At 41.5% G+C, this 25639-nt stretch overlaps 1 long non-coding RNA gene across 2 annotated transcripts in view; it reads right to left on the bottom strand.

The window, feature by feature from the left end:
* The window catches only part of LOC102163721, a 28506-nt gene extending 14579 nt beyond the window's left edge, over nucleotides 1–13927 (bottom strand). For both annotated transcript variants that reach the window (XR_001303897.2, XR_002345353.1), the window contains exons 1-2: nucleotides 13748–13927; nucleotides 7887–7980 (exon numbers count right to left, since the gene is read on the bottom strand). This is a non-coding gene — a long non-coding RNA (uncharacterized LOC102163721). The remainder of the gene's footprint in view (nucleotides 1–7886; nucleotides 7981–13747) is intronic.

Genomic DNA, 25639 nt, shown 5'->3' with positions numbered 1-25639 from the left:
ACATCTGCTGTTCTAAAAGGGAAAAATCTGCAGCCTAGAACATTATAAACAGCAAGAATATCATTTAAAATAGGAGAAATAAAGAATTCCTCAACAAAAATGGAAATATAACTGTACTAAACCCATTCTAAAAGACATTCTGGAAGGCCTCTCTAAATAGGAAACAAGTAAGAAGATACAGGATGGAGGAAATCAAAATTGGAAAGTAATCACTTAACTAAGCCAGTACACAGAGGTAAAAGGGGGGAAAACCTATTGTAAAAGCGATGATAAACAAAAGGAACAGCAAAAGGACAAACACGAAGACGTAAAAAACTGACTTCGAAATCATAAAATGTGGGGCAGGAAAGAACGTCTAGACTCTTTCTAAGAATGTGCTTGAGCCTGTATGACCATCAGGCTAAAGCAGGTTAACATACTTGAAACACAAATCAAAACCAAACAACACATTCTCAAAAAGTAAAAAGAGGACATGAGCATAAAATGAAAGGAAATCATCCAACCAAAAAAGGAAAGGAACCAAGGGGAAACAAAGAATCAACTGGAAAACAAGGTTTAAAATGGCAATAAATACATACTTATCAATAATTACCTTAAGTGTCAACAGACTGAATGCTTCCATCAAAAGACACAGACTGCCACACTGGATATAAAAAACAAAAGAGCCTACACTAGGCTGCCTACAAGAGACTCACCTTAGGGCAAAGGACACATATAAATTCCAAGTGAGGGAACAGAAAAAGATATTTCACGTGAAAGGAAAAGACAGGAATGCGGGAGTTCCTATATTCATATGAGACAAAACAGACTTTAAAACAACAGCAAGAGGAGTTCCTGTCGTGGCGCAGAGGAAACGAATCTGACTAGGAACTGTGAGGTTGCAGGTTCGATCCCTGACCTCACTCAGTGGGTTGAGGATGTGGCGTTGCTGTGAAATGTGGTGTAGGATACAGATACAGCTCGGATCTGGTGTTGCTGTGGCTGTGGCTGGCAGCTGTAGCTCTAATGAGACCTCTAGCCTGGGAACCTCCATATGCCTCAAGTGAGGCCCTAAGAAGACAAAAGACAAACAAACAAACAAAACAGCAGTAAAGAAAGACAAAGAAGAACACTATTTAATAATAATGGGATCAATTCGAGAAGAGGATATTGCACTTGTAAGTACATATGTCCCTAATATAGAAGCACCTAAACACATACAACAAACATTAACAAACATAAAAGGAGAAAAGGATGGAAATACAACAATAGTAGGAGACTTTAACACCCCACTCACATCAATGGACAGATCCTCTGGCCAAAAAAATCATTAAGGCAACAGAGATCCTAAATGACACAACAGAAGTTATATTTAATTGATATTTTTAGAACATTACTTCCAAAAAAAAAAAAAAGTAAAATATACATTCTATTCAAGTGCACATGGAACAAGCTCAAGGACTGACCACACACTGGGGCACAAAACTAACCTCAACACTTGTAAGAGTATAGAAATTATTTCAAGTATTTTCTCTGGCCACAATGGCATGAGACTAGAAATCAACCACAGGAAAAGAAATGAGAAAAAATTGACTACATGTAGACTAAACAACATGCTACTAAAAAACAAATAGGTCAATGAGGAAATCAAAAGGGAAATTAAAAAATACCTCGAGACAAATGATAATGAAAACACAACCATTCAAAATCTATGTGATGCCACAAAAGAGGGAAGTTCACAGTGATACAGGCCTTCCTCAAAAAAGAGGAAAAATCTCCAATTGACACCTTAACCCACCACCTAAAAGAGCTGGAAAAAGAACAAACAAAACCTAAAGTCAGCAGAAAGAAGGTTATCATAAAGATTAGAGAGGAAATCAATGAAACAGAGATGTAAAAAACCATAGAAGAAAAATCAACGTCATACACCACAATAACAAAATAGAAGTCAAAAACCACATGATCATCTCAACAGATGCGGAAAAAGCATCTGACAAAATCCAACACCCATTCATGATAAAAGCTCTTACCCAAGTGGGTATAGAGGGAACACACCTTAACATAATCAAAGTCATTTATGACAAACCCTCAGCCAATATAATACTCAACGGAGAAACGCTGAAAGCCTTTCCACTAAAATCTGGAAGATGAGGATGCCCACTCTCACCACTGTTATTCAACAGAGTGCTGGAAGTCCTAGCCACAGCAGCCAGACAAACGAAAGAAGTAAGAGGCATCCAAAAAGGAAGAGAAGAGGTAAAACTGTCACTGTATGCAGATGACATGATACTATATATAGAAAACCCTAAAGACTCAACCCAAAAACTTCTTGAACGGATCAACAAATTCAGCAAAATAGAAGGATATAAGATTAACATTCACAAATCAGTCACATTTCTTTATACTAACAATGAAATATTAGAAGAGGAATATAAAAATACAATACCTTTTAAAATTGCACCCCCCAAAAATCAAATACCTGGGAATACACCTGACCAAGGAGGTAAAGGACTTATATGCCGAGAACTATAAAACATTAATCAAGGACATTAAAGAAATGGAAAGATATTCCATGCTCCTGGGTTGGAAAAATTAATATTATAAAAATGGCCATACTACCCAAAGCTATCTACAGATTCAATACAATCCCTATCAAATTACCCATGACATTTTTCACAGAACTAGAACAAACAATCCAAAATTTTATATGGAACCACAAAAGACCCAGAATTGCCAAAGCAATCCTGAAGAACAAAAACCAAGCAGGAGGCATCTCTCTCCCAGACTTCAGGCAGTATTACAAAGCCGCAGTCATCAAGACAGTGTGGTACTGGTACCAAAACAGACAGACAGACCAATGGAACAGAATAGAGAACACAGAAATAAATCCAGACACCTATGGTCAATTAACCTTTTTTTGGACTTTTTAGAGCCATACCCACGGCATATAGAGGTTCCCAGGCAAGGGGTCTAATTGGAGCTGTAGCCACCAGCCTATGCCAGAGCCACAGCAATGCCAGATCCAAGCCATGTCTGTGATTTACACCACAGCTCATGGCATCCTTAACCCACTGAGCAAGGCCAGGGATCGAACCTGCAACCTCGCAGTTCCTAGTCGGATTTGTTTCTGCTGCACCATGACCGGAACTCCATGGTCAATCAACCTTTGACAAAGGAGGCAAGAACATAAGATGGGAAAAAGACAGTCATTTCAGCAAGTATTGCTGGGAAACCTAGACAGCTGCATGCAAAGCAATGAACCTAGAACACACCCTCACACCATGCACAAAAATAAATTCAAAATGGCTTAAAGACTTATATATAAGACAAGACACCATCAAACTCCTGAAAGAGAACATAGGCAAAACATTCTCTGACATCAACCTTACAAATGTTTTCTCAGGTCAGTCTCCCAAAGCAACAGAAATAAAAGCAAAAACAAACCAGTGGAACCTAATCAAACTGACAAGCTTTTGCACAGCAAGAGAAACCAAAAAGAAACCAAAAAGACAACTTACAGAATGGGAGAAAATAGGTTCAAATGATGCAACAGACAAAGGCTTAATCTCTAAAATATACAAGCAACTTATACAACTCAACAGCAAAAAAGCCAACAACCCAATGGAAAAATGGGCAAAAGACTTGAATTGATATTTCTCCAAGGAAGAGATACAGATGGCCAACAAGCACATGAAAAAACGCTGAACATCCCTGATTATTAGAGAAATGCAAATCAAAACTATCATGAGATACTACCTCACACCAGTCAGAAGGGCCATCATCAATAAGTCCACAAATAACAAATGGTGGAGGGTGTGTGGAGAAAAGGGAACCCTCCTGCACTATTGGTGGGATTGTAAACTGGTACAACCACTATGGAGAACAGTATGGAAGTACCTTAGAAATCTATGCATAGAACTACCATATGACCCAGCAACCCCACTCTTGGGTATATATCTGGACAAAATGTTCCTTACAAAAGACACATGCACCTGCATGTTCATTGCAGCGCTATTCACAATAGACAAGACATAGAAACATCCCAAGTATCCACCGACAGATGATTGGATTAGGAAGACATTGTGTATATATACACAATGGAATACTACTAAGCCATAAAAAACAACAAAATAGTGCCATTTGCAGCAACATGGATGGAACGAGAGACTCTCATACTGGGTAAAGTAAGTCAGAAAGAGAAAGACAAATACCATATGCTATCACTTATATCTGGAATCTAATATACAGCACAAATGAACCTTTCCAAAGAAAAGAAAATCATGGACTTGGAAAATAGACCTGTGGTTGCCAAGGGGGAGGGGGAGGGAGTGGGATGGACTGGGAGCTTGGAGTTAAAAGATGCAGACTTTTGCCTTTGGAATGGATAAGCAAGGAGATCCTGCTATGTAGCACTGGGAAGTATGTCTAGTCACTTATGATGGAGCATGATAATGTGAGAAAAAATTATGTATACATGTATGTGTAACTGGGTCACCATGCTGTACAGTAGAAAAAAAATTAATGCATTGTGGAAATAAAAAAAAAAAAACAAATGGAAGAGAATAGGTAAAATCATCACTTTATGCAGATGACATGATACTATATAGAAAATCCCAAGGACTCCACACAAAAACTAGTCAGCTGATCAATGAATTCAACAAAGTGGCAAGCTACAATATTAACACACAGAAATCAGTTGCATTTCTGTATACTGACAATGAAATATTAGAAAAGGAATATAAAAATACAGTCCCTTTTAAAATCACATCCCAAAAAATTAAATACCTAGGAATAAACCTGACCAAGGAGGTGAAAGACTTATATGCTGGGAACTATAAAACATTAATCAGGAAGTTAAAGGGGATTCCAAGAAATGGAAAGATATTCCATACTCCTGGCTTAGAAGAATTAATATTATTAAAATGGTGATATTACCCAAAGCAATCTACAGATTCAATGCAAGCCCTATCAAATTACCCATGACATTTTTCACAAAAATAGAACAATCCAAAAATGTATATGGAACCATAAAAGACCCAGAATAGTCAAAGCAATCCTAAGGGAAATAAACCAAGCAGGAGGCATAACTCTCCCAGACTTCAGACAATATATTACAAAGCTACAACAATCAAGACTGTACAGCAATCAAGCACTTTGGTACTGGTACCAAAAGAGACAGACCAATGGAAGAGAACAGAGAACCCAGAAAACTACAGTCAATTAATCTTTGAAAAGGAGGCAAGAATATAAAATGGGAAAAAGACAGTCTCTTTAGCAAATGGTGCGGGCACAACTGACAGCTGCAGGTAAATCAATAAAACTAGAACAAACCCTCAAACCATGCACAAAAATAAACCTAAAACGGCTTAAATTCTTTTTTTTTTTTTTTGGTCTTTTCTAGGGCTGCACCTGTGGCATATGGAAGTTCCCAGGCTAGGCGTCTAATTGGAGCTGTAGCCACTGGCTTATGCCACAGCAACACGGGATCTTCAACCCATTGAGCAAGGCCAGAGATTGAACCTGCAACCCCGTGGTTCCTAGTCAGATTCGTTAAACACTGAGCCACGAGGGGAACTCCTAAATTCTTAAACATAAGGAAAGACACCATAAAACTCCTAGAAGAGAACATTCTCTGACATCAACCATACAAATGTTTTCTTAAGTCAGTTTCCCAAGGCAGTAGAAATAAAAACAAAAATAAACCAATGTGACATAATCAAACATAAGCTTTTACACAGTGAAGGAAACAATAAAAAAAAAAAAAGACAACTTATGGAATGGGAGAAAATAGTTGCAAATGATGCAACTGACAAGAGCTTAATCTCCAAAATACACAAACAACTCATAAAACTCAACAGCAAAACAAAAAACAACCCAATTGAAAAATGGGCAGAAGACCTAAATAGACGTTTCTCCCAAGTAGATATATGGATGGCCAACTGGCACATGAACAGAAGGCTCAAAATCACTAATTATTAGGGAAATGCAATTCAAAAGTACAATGAAGTATCACCTACATCAGTCAGAAAGGCTATCCTTAATAAGTCTACAAATAACAAATGCTGGAAAGGGTTTGGAGAAAAGGGAACCCTCACACATTGTTGGTGGGAATGTAAACTGGTACAACCATTATGGAAAACAGTATGAAGATTGCTTAGAAAACTAAATATAGAATGACCATAGGATCCAGCAATCCCACTCCTGGGCATATATCCAGACTAAACCATCAATGAAAAAGAAGCATGCACCTGTATGTTCACTGTAGCACTATTCATAATAGCCAAGACATGGAAACAACCTAAATGTCCATTGATAGATGACTGGATTAAGAAGATATGGTACATATATACACAATGGAATACTACTAAGCCATAAAAAACAACAAAATAATGCCATTTGCAGCAACATGGATAGAACTAGAGACTCATACTATGTGAAGTAAGTCAGAAAGAGAAAGACAAATACCATATGCTATCACTTATATCTGGAATCTAAATTACAGCACAAATGAACCTATCCACAGAAAGAAACAAATTCACGGACTTGGAAAACAGACTTGTGGTTGCCAAGGGGGAGGGAGTGGGATGGACTGGGAGTCTGGGGTAAGTATGTGCAAACTTTTGCCATTTGGAGTGGATAAGCAATGAGATCCTGCTGTATAGCACAGAGAACTGGATCTAGTCACTTGTGATGGAACATGATGGAGGACAATGTGAGAAAAAGGAGAATATATATATTATATATATATCTGAGTCACTCTGCTATACAGCAGAACTTGACAGAACATGGTAAATCAACTATAATTTAAAAAAATAAAAACCTTAAAAAATAAGAGATTCTCATACCAAGTGAAGTAAGCCAAAAAGAGAAAGACAAAAACCACGTGATTTCGATTTATACGTGGATGCTAATATACGGCACAAGTGAACTTGTCTACAGAAAAGAAACTCAGGGACAGGGAGAACAGAGTCGTGGTTGCCAAGGGGGAGGGAGTGGGATGGACTGGGCATCTGGGATTAGTAAACACAAACTACTACATTTGGAGTGGCTAAGAAATGAGATCCTGGGAGTTCCCGTCGTGGCTCAGTGGTTAATGAATCCGACTAAGAACCATGAGGTTGCAGGTTTGATCCCTGGCCTCGCTCAGTGGGTTAAGGATCCGGCGTTGCCGTGAGCTGTGGTGTAGGTCGCAGACGCAACTTGGATCCTGCGTTGCTGTGACTGTGGTGTAGGCTGGCGACTACAGCTCTGATTAGACCCCTAGCCTGGGAACCTCCATGTGCCGTGGGTGTGGCCCTAAAGGGACAAAAGCCAAAAAAAAAAAAAAAAAAAAAAAAGAGAGAAATGAGATCCTGCTGTATAGCACAGGGAACTAAATCCAATCACTTGTGATGGAACATGACGGACGATAATGAGAAAAATAACGTATGCGTGTATTTATATATGTATGTATTTATACCTGGGTCACTTTGCTTTATGGCAGAAATTGACAGAACACTGTAAATCAAAAATAAAAAAATTTTAAAAACTAGAGAAAAAGTAAAAATGGCCATTTCTGGTATGATGTCTAGAGTTTAACAAGTATTATGCATAGTAATTCCTGACTTCTGTATGTAGCTCCTTAATCTTGGTTTAGAGAGTGCAGAGTATGCATCCAGGCGGGGCCCCTAAATAATCCCTGCTGAGCAACCGCACTGACACCCCATCTCCAGTCCATGGGTGGAGCTCCCTGGGTCATGGGGACATGGAGTCTAAGTGGAGGTGACAGGCCCAGAGGGAGGCCCCAGGTGACTGGGAACGGACAGCATCGGGCAGGACACTTCAGCGTCAGACAAGATGAGTGAGTCCAAAGAAGGGCATTTCCTCGGAAAGAGAAGATGGAGAATCTAATGAAAATATGACTTTACCTGAGAGAGAGCCATTCCTGACTTCTTTTTTTTTTTCTTCTTCCTCCCTCTTCCAGGCTTCTTCCTCAGGCAGCATGAGTCTTTAGAGGTGAGCCTTGAAAGTTGAAAAAGATGACGTTTAAGGCTTAGGATCAACACACCCCCTTCCTGTGCCACAACCACACACACAGGGGAGAGCTCACCATGTGGAAGAAACAGACCTCTGCTGCCCACGGTCCCAGGAGGGACTCAGGACAGGAGACTCCCACACAGAGACCAAGAGGGGAGGGTGCCCACACTCTCTTGAGATCATGCTCCCCTCCTGGTGAGGCCCTCACCCACACTGCAGCCGTGGGCACCTCAGCTGGACCCCACAACCCCCTGCAGGTCACAGACCAGCCCTGCTCCATCCCCGTGCAGAGCCGAGCCCCCGCCCCCTCAGCCCAGATCCCAGCCCCCAGGATTGGGAGGATGCAGAGCCTTGCTGCTCAAGGATGGATCCGGATTGGAATCATCGGCGGCACCCTAACTATTACTGAGGTTGGATCCCACACTGACCATATGAGGGGAAATCTGTGGTCAGGAGAGAATCGGAAAAACATGTACATGCAACATGCCTCATTGATCTAATGTGAAACCTGGGTTGAGCAGCGATCAGCGGAGGCAAGCCCAGCACACCTCACATTTTCTTTTTCTTTTCTAGGTTTACTGAGGTCTACTTGACAAATAATAATAGTGTACATGTGAGGCATACAATGCGATTATGTGACACGTATACACTGCAGTAATTATCGCACTAAAGTAATTTACACTTCCATCAATTCACAGTTACCATGAATTCCTGGGAGCTGAGAACACTGAAAGTAGTATTATTATCAGCAAATTCCAAGGACACAGTAACCCAACGTGATGAACAATATTCAGCACAATGCACATTTGAGGTACACATTACAGCCACTTTCCTCAATCCCATACATTCCTTTCCTTAAGTAAACTAGCCAGAGGTGGGCTTCATAGATTGGGTGTCTGTTCTAATGTATGAAGCTAATATGTTCTAATATGAACCTCCATATTGGGGTTTTTTTTTTTGGTCTTTTTACCATTTCTTGGGCCGCTCCTGTGGCATATGGAGGCTCCCAGGCTAGGGGTCTAATCGGAGCTGTAGCTGTCACAGCAACTCGGGATCCAAGCTGCATCTGTGACCTACACCACAGCTCATGGCAACACTGGATTCTTAACCCACTGAGCAAGGCCAGGGATCGAACCCGCAACCTCATGGTTCCTAGTCGGATTTGTTAACCACTGCACCACGACGGGAACTCCTCCATATTGTTTTTGGTAAGAGCCATTGCATTTACATTCCCACCAACAAAGCACCAGGGTCACTGTTCTCCATACTGAATGTGTACACAAGCCCGTGCATTTTCTTCAGGCAGGTAACAAAGAGCAGCAGAGGAACCAGTACAGGCCTCGAAGAAAGAAAGTAGCAGGAACAGCTTCCCATGTCACTGCGGGCTTGCTAGCCCTCTGAGTCTTGCAACAATTTTTCCTACATCAAAGAGCTTTTTTTTTCCCTTTTCTTTTTAGGGTCACATCCATGACACGTGGAAGTTCCCAGGCTAGGTGTCAAATCAGAGCTGCAGCTGCCGGCCTACGCCACAGCCACAACAACGCCAGACCTGAGCCGCGTGTGCGACCTATACCTCAGTTCATGGCAACTCCAGATCCTTAATCCACTGAGTGGGGTCAAGCTGTGAACCTGCACCCTCATGGATACTAGTTGGGTTTGTTACTGCTGAGCCACAATGGGAACTCCAACATCAGAGAACTTAAATGGCTCCTCTCAAGTTGTGTCCACAGACACATATGTAGCAGAATCTCCCTAATGAAAATTTTTTGCCATGTGCAGCTTAGTACTCGTAATTTCCCTTCTGGATTCAAATGAATTTACACGTGGTCATGGGGTCCAACATAGCCTCTATTCAACCCCAAATGACCCACTAATCCTGCTATAAAATGCCAGAAAACTTTCCAAATTCTAATAAATCATGCTTGGAGTTTCTGTCATGGTGCAGAGGAAACGAATCCGACTAGGAGCCATGAGGTTGTGGGTTCAATCCCTGGCCTTGCTCAGTGGGTTAAGGATCTGGCATTGCTACGAGCTGTGGGGTAGGTTGCAGACATGGCTTGGATCTGGCGTTGCTGTGGCTGTGGTATAGGCCAGCAGCTATAGTTCCGACTCAACCCCTAGCCTGGGAACCTCCATATGCCACAGGAGTGGCCCTAAAAAGAAAAAACAAAACAAAAACCAATTAATAAATCAGACTTGAGGGAAAAAGACACGTGAAGACACCCAAGGAACCATCAGACCCCAAACACAGTATTTTCATTCACAGTGACTGCAGACCAAACACTGTCACTTCCAAATAAAATGTTTCAGTGATGCACATGCCCCAATGAGACCTCAGCACCTCTGAAGGAAACATCCCAAATTCTCTTTTGTATCATTCTTGGTGCATATGAAACTTTATTTGCAACTCAAAACACAGCTCTAAGGAGTTCCCACTGTGGCTTAGCGGGTTAAGAACCCGACTAGTATCCATGAGGATACAGGTTCAATCCCTGGCCTCACCCAGTGGGTTAAGGATCCAGCGCTGCCTCAGGCTGCAGTGTAGGTAGCAGAAGTGGCTCAGATCTGGCATTACTAGGGCTGTGGTGCAGGCCTGCACCTGCAGCTCCACTTCCACCCCTAGCCCAGGAACTTCCATGTGCTGCAGGTGTGGCCCTAAAAAGAAATTTAAAAAAACCCCAAGAAGACACATCTCTGAAATCTTCCCTATATTACTCTAAATTGCACAATAATCTATGATTTCTAAAAGGAGTGGAGGCTGCGGGGCACCCTCTAGCCCCATCACCAGAGGACAAGGCACCCATTTTCTTGGACCCAATGATCCCTACAGGCTTAGCTCAGGCCACACATCTAACATTGAGGGAAAATGTTTCCCCCAGCCTAAATACACTGGCTTCATTCCTCCTCTCACATGACCATGAAATATCTGAAAAACAAACAAACAAACAAACAAAGCATGGAAACCCTCAGTCTCAGTGGTGATACCCAAGGAACCTGAGCTAAGACACTATGACACCTCAAATCATGCAATGTGCCCCACGACTACCCATAAACCCAATTCCAGGTGCTCCAGCCAGAATTGAGATACCCTTTGGCAACAGTCCCACAGCCCCCGGGCTACAAGAGAAAGGTGCACACACCATTCACTAGGCTCGTCTTGATGAATGGACAAAGGTGTAGTACATACAAACAATGGAATACTACCCAGCCATTAAAAAGAGAACAAAATACGAAGTTCCTGCCATGGCACGACAGAATCAGTGGCATTTCTGCGGTGCCAGGATACAGATTTGATCCCCAGCCTGGTACTGTGGGTTAAAGGATCTAGTATTGCCGCAGCTGGGATATATGCCCAACTGTGGCTCAGATCTGATCCCTGACCCAGGAACTCCATACACTGCAAGGAAGGCAAAACCAACCAACCAACCAACCAACCAACCATGAAATAATGCCACAAGCAGCAACATGGATGCAACAGAGACTATCATACTAAGTGCAATAAATCAGAAAAAGACAAATACCACATGATATCACTTATCTCCGAAATCTAAAAAATGACACAAAAAACTACCTGTAAAACAGAAACAGACTCACAGACCTAGAGAAAAACTTGTGGTTGCCAAGGGTAAGGGGGTTGATGGGGGGATGGAGTGAGAGGTTGGGGCTAGCAAATGTAAGCTATGACACAGGAAGGGGAAAATCAACATGCTCCTACTGCCTGGCACAGAGAACTATATTCAGTGTCCTATGATAAATCATACTGGAAAAGAATATTTTCAAAAACGCTATGTAGAATTTTCACTGCGGCACAACAGGATTTGCAGCATCTTGGGAGCACTGGGACGCAGGTTCGAATCCCAGGCCGGCACAGCGGAAGAAGAATCCAGCCTTGCTGCAGCTGTAGCTTAGGTCGTGAGTGAAGCTCGGATCTGATCCCTGGCCTCAGAACTCCATATGCCAAAAAAGAAAAAGAAAATCCATATATATATATATAACTGAACCACCTTGCTGTACAGCAGAAATTAACACACTGTAAATCAAGTACTCTTCACTTTGAAACAAAGAATAAAATATGGCACAAATGAACCTATCTACAACGCAGAAACAGACTGGCAGTGAGAGACTTACGGTAGCCAAGGAGGAGGGGAGAGGGCGAAGGATGGATCGAGAGTCTGGGGTTAGTAGATGCAAACTATTACATTAGCATGGACATCACTGTCTGTGCAATGATGTCCTACCGTATAGCACAAGGAACTTAATCTAGTCTCCTGGGATAAACCATAATGGAAAAGAATAGGGAAAAAGTACGTGTTTATTTGTGAAACTGGGTCACTTTGCTGTACAGCAGAAATGAGCAGAACACTGTAAATCAACAATGCTTTAATAATAAATGTATTTAATAAATAAATACAGCTGGACACTCTCCAAAAAGAACTGCCACACCCAGTCATACCCAATTTGGCCAAACAAGACTCAGTCTCTGTTCTAGCTTCTCACCTCCATATTACAAGTGAGCGTCCTGAGGCAGATGGGAGACATTTGAAACAGTTCGTGGTGAATACACAGACTTAGCTGTAAGTGAATTCTGAAATGGGATCCTGGAGGTCCACTGGGCAGACTTGGTCCTGCACTACTATGCGTTCCAATGCATCCCATTTATCTGTTTTCCTATTTCGTCTCTGTCTCAGTCTCTCTTTTGGTTCCCCTCCATTCTCCTGTGGTCTCTGCGCTCCTCTAGTTTCTTTCCTTACACCTCTCCTGCCCCCACTCTGCGACTTGTTCCCCCTCTTGATGCTCTTTGCGCCCCCTCCCCCAGACTCTGCTCTCTCTCTGCCCTCGGGGTTACACCCCTTCTATCCCTGTGACACTCCCTCCCTCCTCACTCTCTGGCCTCTCAAGTGCCTATGCTTCCTGCCTGCTCGATCTCTTCCTCTGCTTTTCTTGTTATTTATCTCTTTCTCTCCCAGCACCATGCTGCTCAAAACGCCAAGGTTCCCCCTCTTTTATCCTCTCTGGGACTCTCTGTGAAGTGCCTCGCCGCAGTTATCCCTCCTTCGCCATCCCCTGCCCTGTGTTGCGCTCCAATCCCTGCAGATCCGGCTTTTAGAAATTTTCTTCTCTATTTTAGTCACCTGCTACTTTCAAGACTCACTCGCCTTCATTTTACTGTCTCTTTACAAGTCCCTCAGCCACCCTTTAAGTTCCCTTCGGTTCTCTCTCATTCTCCTTGATTTTCCTACTTCTCTCTCAGGTGCTCTGCACCTGCCTCTCCTCACTCCCCCCCCCCCGGCCCCGCCCCGATATTTACAGGATGACAACTGAATAAGATGCCCACCTACATGAAGAGACTATTTTCTAACCGGTGCAATTTGGGACGGTACAACACTGGGTGTCACAGAGTAGGCCAGGTCACCTCCCCCTACGCGGATGAGGGGAAGAACTGACTCTCTAGGGGAGGCCTGCGGGGCACTAGGACTGGCCAGAGGAGCCCCCAGGAGGGAGAGGCTGGAGGGAGGGTGTCTTAGGAGAGGGCGGGATCCAGAATCCCAGGACCAGGGCGAGGAGCGGGGCGGAAAGCGAGGCTGGGGGCGCGGCTCCACCTCGCAGAAGAGGGCTTTCCATGGGGGTAGGGAGGCGGTGGTAATAAAGGATTTTACACTGGAAAGGGAGTGTCTACGTGGACCGAAGGCAGAAATGCCCGAGGGTTCCGGGAGCTGACACAGAGCAATTTGAAACCCAAAGGAAAACATACCCGACTCGGAATGGACGTCTGGATTCACTGGGGGCGGAGGGCTGGCTGCTGGCACTTTAGGGTCGTAGGAACCCCCACAGCCTGAGGAAGAAGTAAACGGGACCCCGGCACACCGCTTTATACCGGAAAGGAGAAACTTTGGCTGTGCCCTATGACCTTCACCCCGCACTCCTGGCTTCCGCTTCCGTGAGAAACTGCGCAGGCGCAGAGTAAGCGGCAGGGATCCCAGGGGCGGGGCCTTGGCAGATCTGTGCTGGGAAGCGGCGGGCGAGGGGCAGATGCTACTTCCCTGTAACGTCCCCTTAACTGCTCATCCAAAGTGCTTGTGTAGAGCAGTGTAGTGGTGTTAGGTGGTGTCTATAAACTGGAGGAAGAGTACCAAACGGAGGACGTAAAACCACCATACCATCAAGATCCCACCTAGGCTCCAGGCACGATTTCAGCAAGGCTCCAGGACCAAGATCATTTAAAGAGCTCTTACACTTCAGAATAAACAGATCCAAACGGACTGTTAAAATTCACACTTAATGACCTAAATCCTCCTTCCCTGTTTCCCAAGCCCCCTTCTCCATTCTCTTCGAGACCATGTGACCTATCACACCAAACCCTAACTATAAAAAAGCCTTTGCCCCAGTTGCAGGGAGCCCGAGTTCTCTCTGCTCAGCGCTTCCTGCCCCTCTGCTGGTCGATAAACTTGATTGTGATCTCACTGTTCCAGCCTCTGTCTCCTTTGACTCAGCCATTCTACCTTTTTTTTTTTTTTTTTTAATGAAACCAGGGAGGATTACCTGGTCCTTCCATTTCAAGACCTCCACAAACGCCCTGGGCCAGGAGAGACAATTGAGGACACTCCAGGGCTGTAGGGCTGTTCTCTGGGGCGCTCTGAAGGATGCCCCAAAGCTAAAGGGTGAGTAGTTTACACCAAAACGGGTAAAAGTCTCCTGCCTCTTACTCTGTTCTTCTAAGTGTCCTGCACACTATTGAGGCTTTTGGTGAACAGAGAGAACTCTGGCCAGGGCAACTCCTTGGCCAGTTACAAAGGTCTCTTTGTGTCTCACTCTAAGTTAACTGTCACTCTTAGGAGTGAAAATCTCTTTCTTTGACCCCTTAATAACTTAAGATCTGAGACTGTAAGGACCTCTAAGAATTGCTGCCCCATCGCACTCCACACTAGTCCCAATGTCACCAAAAGTGGAAGGTGAGTGATTTATGATTATTTTTCTCCTTCAAACCTCGGATCTGAATGTTTTCTTTCCTCCAGCCCATTTCCATGTTTGAAAATCTGAGTGCTCAGTCGTTTGGGCCTCCGTCCTAAAAAAAGATGTTTTTTAATAAGGGAACGAGTCCATTTCAGATCCCAGACCTCTTGGGGGATGCCTCTCTGAGTGTCTGTGTGGCCCAGGTACAGCCAGACTCCCATCTCTCCTAGGGGGACACCTCTTGGCAGTCTGGGATGATCCAAGAGAATTGTTTTCACAAAATATCCACTTCCAAACTTTACTATGGGCTCTGCTTCTTCACAACCTCCGAAGGACTCCTTCTTGGGATGTCTATTAAAAAAATCTGACCTAACTGGGTCTCACCTCAGATATTCAGCCCAAGCACCCAATATTTCTCTGTAATGTAACATGGCCTCAATATAAACTGGACAGTGGTGGCCAGTGGACTGCAAACAACACATTCAGTTTCCAAATTCAAAGAGATTTAAAAACTTTCTCCAACAAAACAGGAAGTGGTCAGAGGTTCCCTATATCCAAGCTTTCATCTTCCTAAGATCCCTACCCTCCTTATGTAAAACCTACAATTCCTACCAGGTCCTTCTGCTCAACGAAAACCCTATCTCTAGGTCACAAAATCCCCCACCCCCTTATCCTTCCTCTCTCTCTGAATTTGATCCCACCAACACAACTGTCCCCTCAACTCTCAATCAGCCACAGGATGAGGACTCTAACCCAGACCATGGCCAGAATTCTCACCCATCTCCTTCATCTCTCCAAAGTCATACTCCCTCTATCTCCCCTCCCTTCTCCTTTCTCATTCAAAACCTGATAAACTACCTCTCCCAGCCTCCATTGGTTTACCCAAGGTATGGACTCCTTCCATAGTTTAACATCATGCCAGAAACCCAAATTAAATGAGTCTTTTCAAGGGCTTGATCTCTAGAATATACAAGCAACTTATACAACTCAACAGCAAAAAAGCCAACAACCCAATGGAAAAATGGGTGAAAGACCTGAATAGACATTTCGCCAAGGAAGAGATACAGATGGCCAACAAGCACATGAAAAAATACTCAACATCCCTGATTATTAGAGAAATGCAAATCAAAACTACCATGAGACACCACCTCACACCAGTAAGAAGGTCCATTATTAATAAGTCCACAAATAAATGCCTGAACAAAAAGATGACATCAAAAGTAGACCACTGTCCCAAGATTGCCACACCTGACCCATATGGTTATTTGTTTTCCTCTTGGCTTTTGTTTTTTAACACACAAATGAAATGTTTTTTTTATCATGAACATGATTTTATGTGAATTTTAGAAATCAATCCAATGCTTGGGTTTGTGGTCAATTACCTGTATCTATTACTTCTGATTTACCTTGGGTTTCTCCCCTTCAAGGCTCTTGTTATTGATGCTACTAAAGTGAGATTCCCTCACCTGGCCAATTAATACCTGCTTTGACCTAGGCCATGAATATGTTTTCTTCTAATGTTACTCAAACTCAATCTGCAACAAGTAAGACTTCAGCCAAGGAACATAACTTTGCCAGACTATGGTAATTTAAATGTAAAGACGCCCTTATGTTGAAAACAATTACCATCTAGATATAACCAGCCTAATAACACCAGGAAATTAGGCTAAATGGACAAAGCCAGCATAAAATTTCCTTTAAAGCCAGTATAAAATTTCCTTTAAAGATAAGGAACAGACTAAGCTAGTTGAACAGAGATATACTGGGCTGTATTTGGTGAAGCTTTTAACTTAAATTCTTACTTATGATTTTACTAATACTGCTGTCTATATTATTTTTATTAACTGTTTTTTACAAAATTGCTATTTCTTGCACTGCCAAACACGTAACTGAGTCTCTTATAAAATGATATACAGTTTCATCTGAGATCAGCAATCTGTAGATACGGGAAAATGCAACAAGAGGGAATATTTTCCTGGACCATGAGAGACTAGAGATTTTGCCTACTGTTAATAAGGCCTCATCCAGTAATAGCACATTGAGTGGCCTGTCAGCGAAATCATTGTCAGACCTAGGAATGTTCACTCCTAGCACCGTGGAACTAAATGCCTCCCCAAAACTTTGGTCAAACCTATGACTGGGAGAACCTTGTGAATTGGAGCTTGGCACTTGCTATCTGCCTCTACAAGGATTAAATCTTGACCCATGGAAGCTGCTGAACTTCCACACTCCCTGAGTTCAAGGTGAAAATCAAAAAGAAGGGAAAAAAGTGACAGAACAGGCTTTCAGATAGTTAGATTTCAGGTAAAGATTTTTATGGGCCCAAATTCTTGCATCTTCTCATATCTAGAAAAATACTAAAATACTGACTCTCCAACAGTATACACAAAAATAAACACAATATGGATTAAAAACTCTAAATATAAGACCAGATAATATAAAACAGAAGGAAAATATAGGCAGAACGCTCTGACATAAGTCACAGCATTTGTTTGATCCACCTCCTAAAATAAACTGATGGAACCTAATTAAAATCAAAAGCTTTTGCACAGGAAGAAAACCATGATAAAAAAGAAAGACAACCCACAGAATGGGAGAAAATCTTTACAAAAGATGCAACCAAGAAGAGCTTAATCTCAAATATATACAAACATCTCATACAACTCAAAAACAAAAATATAAACAATTTAATTGAAAAATTGGCAGAAGAAATAAATAAATATTTCTCCAAAGATGACATATGGTTAGCCAGTAGGCACATGAACATCGCTAATTATTAGAGAAATACAAATCAAAACCACAATGAGTTAACACCTCGCACCAGTCAGAATTGCCATTATTAACAAGTTAACAAATAATAAATGTGGGAGACAGTGTGGAGAAAAGGGAACCCTCCTTCACTGTTGGTGGGAATGGAAATTGGTACAACCACTATGGAAAACAATATGGAGATTCCTCAGAAAATTAAATATAGAACTGTTATATGATCCACCAAACCCACTCCTGGGTACATATCCAGATGAAACATTCATTCAAAAAATACATGCACCCCCTATGTTCATTGCAGCATTATTCACAATAGCGAAGACGTGGAAACAACTTGAATGTCCATCAACAGATGAATGGATTAAGAAGATGTGGTACATATATACATGGAATACTACTCAGCCATACAAAGGCCAAAACAATGCCATTTGCAGCAACATGGATGCAACTAGAGATTCTCATACTAAGTGAAGTAAGTCAGAAAGAGAAAGACAAATACCATATGATGTGGTATTTATGGAATCTAAAATATGGCACATATGGGGAATTCCCTTCATGCCTCAGTGGTTAACAAACCTGACTAGGATCTATGAGGATGCAGGTTTGATCCCTGGCCTCACGCAGTGAGTTAAAGATCTGGCGTTGCTGTGAGTGTGGTGTAGGTCGCAGATGCGGCTCAGATCCCACGTTGCAATGGCTGTGATGTAGGCTGGTAGCTGAAGCTCCTATTCAACCCTGGCCTGGGAACTCCCATATGCCATGGATGCAGCCCTAAAAAACAAAAAATAAAATGAAATAATTTTTTAAAATATGGCACAAATGAATCTATCTACAAAATTGAAAAAGACACAGACTCATGAACATAGAAAACAGACTTGTAGTTGCCGGAGGAGAAGGGGGAGGAAGTGGAATGGACTGAGAGTTTGGGGTTGGTAGATGCAGAATATTACATTTGGAATGAATAAGTAATGGGGTCCTACTGTATAGCACAGGGAACTATGCCCAAATCTTTGGTTAGAACACAATGGAAGATAGTATGAAAAAAAAGCATGTATATACATGTCTCTCTCTCTCTCTCTCTCTCTATATATATATATATATATACACATATATATATAAAACACATACAAATATATGTATTACACACACACACACACATATATATATATGACCGGCTCACTTTGCTGTATAGCAGAAATTGAAGGAATATTGTGAGTCAACTATACTTTAATTTAAAAAAATTTTATGCTTTCCCGTTGTGGTGCAGTGGAAACAAATCTGACTTGTATCCATGAGGATGTGGATTTGATCCCTGATCTTGCTCATTGGGTTGGGTATCAGGTGTTGCGGTGAGCTCTGGTGTGCTTCTCAGATGTGGCTCAGATCCTGCACTGATGTGGCTGTGGCATAGGGTGGCAGCTGTAGTTCTGATTTGATCCTTATCCTGGGAACTTCCATATGCAGAAAGTGTGGCCCTAAAAATAAAATTTTAAAAAGTTTTCAATGGAATGAAACTGGACTGCTATGTTACCACATATAAGAATCAATTCGGGAGTTCCCATTGTGGCACAGTGGTTAATGAATCCGACTAGGAACCATGAGGTTGCGGGTTCGATCCCTGCCCTTGCTCAGAGGGTAATGATCTGGCATTGCCATGAGCTGTGGTGTAGGTTGCAGACGGCTTGGATCCGCATTGCTGTGGCTCTGGTGTAGGCTGGCAGCTACAGCTCTGATTTGACCCCTAGCCTGGGGACCTCCATATGCCATGAGAGTGGCCCGAGAAAATGGCAAAAAGACAAAAAAAAAAAAAAAAAAAAAAGGAAGAATCAATTCAAAATTGATGAATAGATTAAAGACTTGAAAGTGAGACCTGAGACCTTAAAACTCCTATAAAAACCCATTAGGGGCAAGGTAGTTGACATGTATCTTGGTAATGATTTTTTAAATATAACATCACAGGAGTTCCCGTCGTGGCACAGTGATTAACGAATCCGACTAGGAACCATGAGGTTGCGGGTTCGGTCCCTGCCCTTGCTCAGTGGGTTAACGATCCGGCGTTGCCGTGAGCTGTGGTGTAGGTTGCAGACGCGGCTCGGATCCTGCGTTGCTGTGGCTCTGGCGTAGGCCGGTGGCTACAGCTCCGATTCAACCCCTGGCCTGGGAACCTCCATATGCTGCGGGAGCGGCCCAAGAAATAGCAACAACAACAACAAAAGACAAAAAAGACAAAAATATATATATATATATAACATCACAGCAAAGGCAACAAAAACCAAAAAAAAAAAAAAACAAACAAAAAGCTTCTCTACACAAAGGAAACTATCAACATTAAAACACAAACTTTGTAATGAGAGAAAATATTTCCGAATTGTGTATCTGATAGTGAACCAATATTCATAATATATAAAGATATACTCTAACCAAGATCTATCTACCTTAAAAATCCATTTAACTGGCAGTACAATTTGCCACATATGCCCTAGTTGAGCATAAAGTAAGAAAGTTTGTTCCTATTACTACCAAAGTGTCATATCAAAGAACATTCTTTAAAAGTGAATCATATTATGCCTGTTAAGTCAATTACTTCTACTTACAAAGACAGAGCTTCTCCCTGAAGATGACTTTCCTTTCTTAAGTCTTAGATTTGAATCAGTCTTCGATTTGAGTATACATTTAAGTCTGAAGATGCTACTCCCTGAAATATCAAGATTGGGGAAATATTAAATTTAAATAGAAGTCACAGAGAATTTCATTGTGATAAACATATTTGCACCAATTTTTGAAAAAAAAACAATATGAATATACCTTAAAACTCTAAAAACAGAGCTACCATATGATCTAGAAAAACCACTCCTGGGAATATACACAGAAAATGAAAAAACCTCCAATTAGAAAAGACAGATGCACATCAACGTTCGTAGTAGCAGTATTTACAATAGCCAAGACACAGAAACCACCCATGTTCCCACACTTATGTATATATACACATAGAACATGAGCCATTAAAAAAAATGAGATATTGGAGTTCCCATTGTGGCTCAACAGAAATGAACCTGACTGGTAGCCATGAGGATGTTGGTTCGAGCCCTGGCCTCACTCAGTGGGTTAAGGATCAAGCGTTACTGCGAGCTGCAGTGTAGCTCACGGACACACCTCGGATCTCATGCTGCTGTGGCTGTGGCATAGGCCAACACCTATAGTTCCCATTTGACCCCCTAGTATGGGAAATTTCATGTGCTGCAGGTGTGGCCCTAAAGAACAACAACAACAAAAAAAAAGGATAAGAAATGAGGTCCTATTGTATAGTACAGGGAACTATATACAAACACTTGTGATAGAACATGATGGGAGATAATATGAGAAAAAAACATTATGTATATGTATGATTGGGTTACTGTGCTGTACAGAAGAAATTGACAGAACATTGTAAATCACCTATACTTTAATTTTTAAAAATAATGAAACATTGCCATTTGGAGCTATGTGGATGGACCTACAAAATACTATACCTAGTGAAGTAAATCAAACTGAAAAAGAAAAGCACTGTATGACATTACACAAGGAATCCACAAGTAATACAAATGAATCTACATACAAAGCAGAAACAGACTCACAGAAAAAACAAACTTATGGTTACCAACGGGGGAGAGGGTGAGAGAAGAAGACACACTAGAAGTCTGGGATTAACAGACATGAACCACTATATACTTAAACTAGATAAGCAACAAGGATTTACTGTATAGCACAAGGAATTATATTCAATAGCATGTAATAACCTATAATGAAATATAATCTGAAAAAATAATTGAACCAATTTGCTGTGTAATTCCAACAGAATATTTTTTAACCGCAAATTTTAAATGAGTGGCATCTCTATTTCTGACAGCCCTCTGGCTCTCCTGAAAGAAAGACCTGTTGGATTTCAAAGCTCAACTTTCTGGGGGCTCGTCTCCCAGGTGTGAGACCCCAATGCAGGGCTGAGCCCCTTCCCTCGGTGAGGAGAACCCTGGTCCTTTATTCTTCTGTGTGTGGGTCACTTACCAGGGAGATGGTTCCTGTATAAATCACAACTCCACTCCTCTTACCCGTCTTGCTGTGGATCCTTCTGCATTTCTTCATTTGTCTTTTCTGGCAGCTCCCAGTCTTCCTCATCAGTATTTGCTCTCCATATAGCTGTAATTTTGGTGTTTTCACATGGAAAGCGGGGCTCAGAGTCTTCCTACTCCCCCATCTCAGAGCAGAGCCCCGTGGTCTTCTTGTTACAGAAGCCCCAGCTGACTGCAATAGATGTTCCTGCTCAGTGAAGGGGGTGGAACATAAACACCTGAGCTTTAACGTACACGGGTCAAATAGATACCACGGAGATGGTATTCAGGAGGGGATTCAACTTGCTAAATTGGCTTTCTGGATGGAGTGAGTCATGTGAGAGTCATTAAGGGAAATAAGATTTGCCAACAACATGAACCAGCCTGGAAGCAATGCTTCCTCAGGTTCCAGTTCAAACATTTACTTAGGGCTCTGAGGGTTACATGAAAGTAACACTGCATGTGATTCCTCTCTGGTTTTGTCATGATGGACAGCAGAACAGCGTACAAAATCCCTTTTGTTTGTGATGTTTTCATCATTCTGATGTAGGAAAGATGTTACCAGATTCTGGCTTCTTGTTCATGGAGCAAAAGAATGAACTTTGTGAACACACAGGCAGCAAGCAAGCAAAGTCTTTTTCACAGGAAGACAAATAGTTTCCATGACAGCTGGGAGGGGGAAGAAGAGTTCCCCCTTCTATTGTCCTATAGGGAGTTTTATCTCTTAAAAATGGGGGGGTACCAACATGGGATCCAAAAAGATGGGGTTTTCTCCCATTGGCCTTGCCCAGTAACCTTTATCAGTCCTTATCCAATAGGGGTCTTGGGGTGGAAATGTCCCATAAGTCTCATGGTTTCTTTGCCCTTCTCTTCCTGTAGACTTAGTCACAGTGGGTTGGAGAGTAATGTCCATCTGGGCATAGGTATGCTCCCTGTAGTAAACAAAGCCTTTGGGGATGTTACTCCTTAGAGCCCTTAAACCATAAATGTTAATCAATAGCCATATCAAAGAATGCATTGAAGCCCATGCTCCTACACTGACTATCTAAGTTATTCTGCCTCAATTCCATTTGCCATTTACATCTATAGGAAAAATGACATTTACCACAATGTGCAGCATCCAATACAGGAAAAGAAAAAAAAACAATGTTCTTGGGAGTTTTAAGTTCTGACCACCTGAAAGGAAATCTACAGATTCAATGCAATCCCTATGAAATTACCAATGAGCTTTTCACAGAGCTAAAAAAAAAATGGTTTTTTGTGTATAAACACAAAAGACCCTTATAGCCAAAGCAATACTGAATAAGAAAAACAGAACTGGAGGAATCAGGTTTCCTGACTTCATACTATACTACAAAGCTGTAGTCATCAAAACAATATGGTACTGGCATAAAGTGTAATTTCAAAAACTATTCCCAGAGTCGTTCTATTTAATACTTTTCCTTTTGTGACAAATTAAGGATATTATACAAAATATACTCTCAAATGCCATATTTTTAATTATATGCATTTTAATTTTTTTTACATACATGCACAGGTCCTAAGGATACAGATCAATGAAACTTCTCCAACTGAACACATTTCTGTATGTACCACCAGTGTCAATAAACAGATTATTGTCAGAATGCACAGACATAAGCACCGGTACCTTCCATGTCACTATACCAAAGGTATCCACTGCTGTGACATATAGCAGCATAGATTACTTTCACCACGTTTGTAATTTATATGAAGAAAATAGTAATACCTTTACTTTTTCATAGGACACTTTCATTTTTACATTGATTGTGAATTTAAGATTGCATAAGCAATTATATATATATAATTCCCTGGCATTGCTGTATAGGACTTCATTTTAGGAATATCAAACAATTAATTTAATTAGTCCACTGTTAAAGAGTGATTCTAGAGAAATGGAATGTAAGGAAGTTTATACTTGGTTTCTGGGTTTCTGGAAATGGCTTTCTAATCTAATTAAATTCGAAAGCACTAAAGAGCATATTTCCAGTGCTTGGAAAGCAATGAAGGTCCATGTCCTGATCCAGCAGTGTAGATGTGCAACACGGTTGACTTGGATAATTCTAATCTACCTTTTATTAGCATTATGTATCTGGGGACCATTGTGAACATTCAGAGGAAACCAATGAATATATCATGGAGTGCTTTCTTCTCATGTTATTGGACACAGAGGTGAATAAAAATTTGAGCTCAGGGATTCAAATTCCCAGTTTAAACACCATGTAAACAACCTGAAGTCTTCTAGATTGTTCTGAAGGAGACTGTTTTCTCCTATGGCCACTTAAGACTCATTTTTTTTAAATGGAAGCACCCATGCATGACATATGAAAGTTCCCAGGCCAGGAATTGAATCCAAGGTGCAACTACAACCTACACTGCAGCACCTGCAGCAATGCCAGGCTATTGATTGAATCAGTGCCTCCGTGGTGACCAGAGCCAATGCACAGACAATCCCAGATCCTTAATCCACTTGCCACAGTGGGAACTTGGAGACTGCTTTAAATCAAGCACAGATTCTCACCTTGGTGATATGTACTGTGAGAGACATCTCAGAACGGAATATAAAATTCACTCTAAGTATTGAGAATTATAATCCTGTTTGTGTTGTTTTAAAGAACTTTATTTTAGAATAGTCTTAGATTTACAAAAATGGCAATGTTTGGACATAGTTATCATATAGCCCATACTCAATTTCACTGAATCTTAACATCTTAAATTAGGGTGTAGAGTGGTTATAATCAATGATCAAATACTGATCAATTCCTATTCAGTACTCTCAATACTTTATTCAGCTTTTCTTAGTTTTTCCTTCAGATACTTTTTCCTTTCCAAGGACCCATCCAGATAACAAATCACTTGTTGCAGTCAGTTCTCCTGAGGCTCTTCTTTGCTGTAAACATGTCAACTATTCCTCATTTTTTTCTCTTTTTCAGCCATACCAGCAGCATATGGAAGTTCTTGGGCCAGGGATTGAATCACAGCTGCAACTCTGACCCACACCACAGCTCTGGCAACGCTGGATCCTTAACCTGCTCTTCTTGGCTGGGGATTGAACCTGGAATGCCACAGAGACAAGCTAGATCCTTAAACCACTGCACCACAGTGGAAACTCTGATATGTTCCTCGTTTTTAATGATCACGACAGACTTGAAGGGAACTCATTTGGTATTCTGTAGAATGACCCTTAATTGAGACTAAGGTGATAACCTCATGATTGTACTGGGATTCTGTATTGGGGGAGGAAGGCTGCAGAGGTGTACTTGTCATTGTCATTTCATCTTATCAAGGGTACGTACAAGCAACATGACTCCTCACTGGTGATAGTAACCTTTATCTCCTGGATGAGGCAGTGTGCCTCTGGTTTTTTTTCATGGAAAATTAATTTGTCCCTTTTCATGGTGTATTCTTTAGAAGGAAGTCACTATGGCCAGTGCATGTTTAAGAATAGGATGTTCCAAATTTTTCAGGATAAAGTTTCAATGTAATTATGTGGAATCCTTCTGAAAAAGAGCTCTGAGTTTTCTACAATAAATTATTTATTAACTCGTATGTCATGCCAATTTAGACTCATGTGCATTTATTTTATACTTTGTGTTACAATCCAACACTGATTGGTTAAAAAATCAAATTGTTCCAACTTGACCTTTGGTTTCTGTGTATCTTTGAAATAGTCCATCATCATATGCTTTCTTTTTTCTTTTTTCAATCAATCCCTTACTTTTTCATATAGAAAGATTCTCTAGGTATTATATATCAATTTCCTGTTCTGTCCTGGTCCCAGCTTGCCATTACTCCTCAGAGCAGGTGCTGCTTTTCTTAATGAA

This window comes from Sus scrofa, chromosome 6 (genome assembly GCF_000003025.6).
Source record: "Sus scrofa isolate TJ Tabasco breed Duroc chromosome 6, Sscrofa11.1, whole genome shotgun sequence".
NCBI lineage: Eukaryota > Metazoa > Chordata > Mammalia > Artiodactyla > Suidae > Sus > Sus scrofa.
The sequence above is the reverse complement of the archived record's forward strand: the minus strand, read 5'-3'. Positions and strand labels throughout refer to the sequence as shown.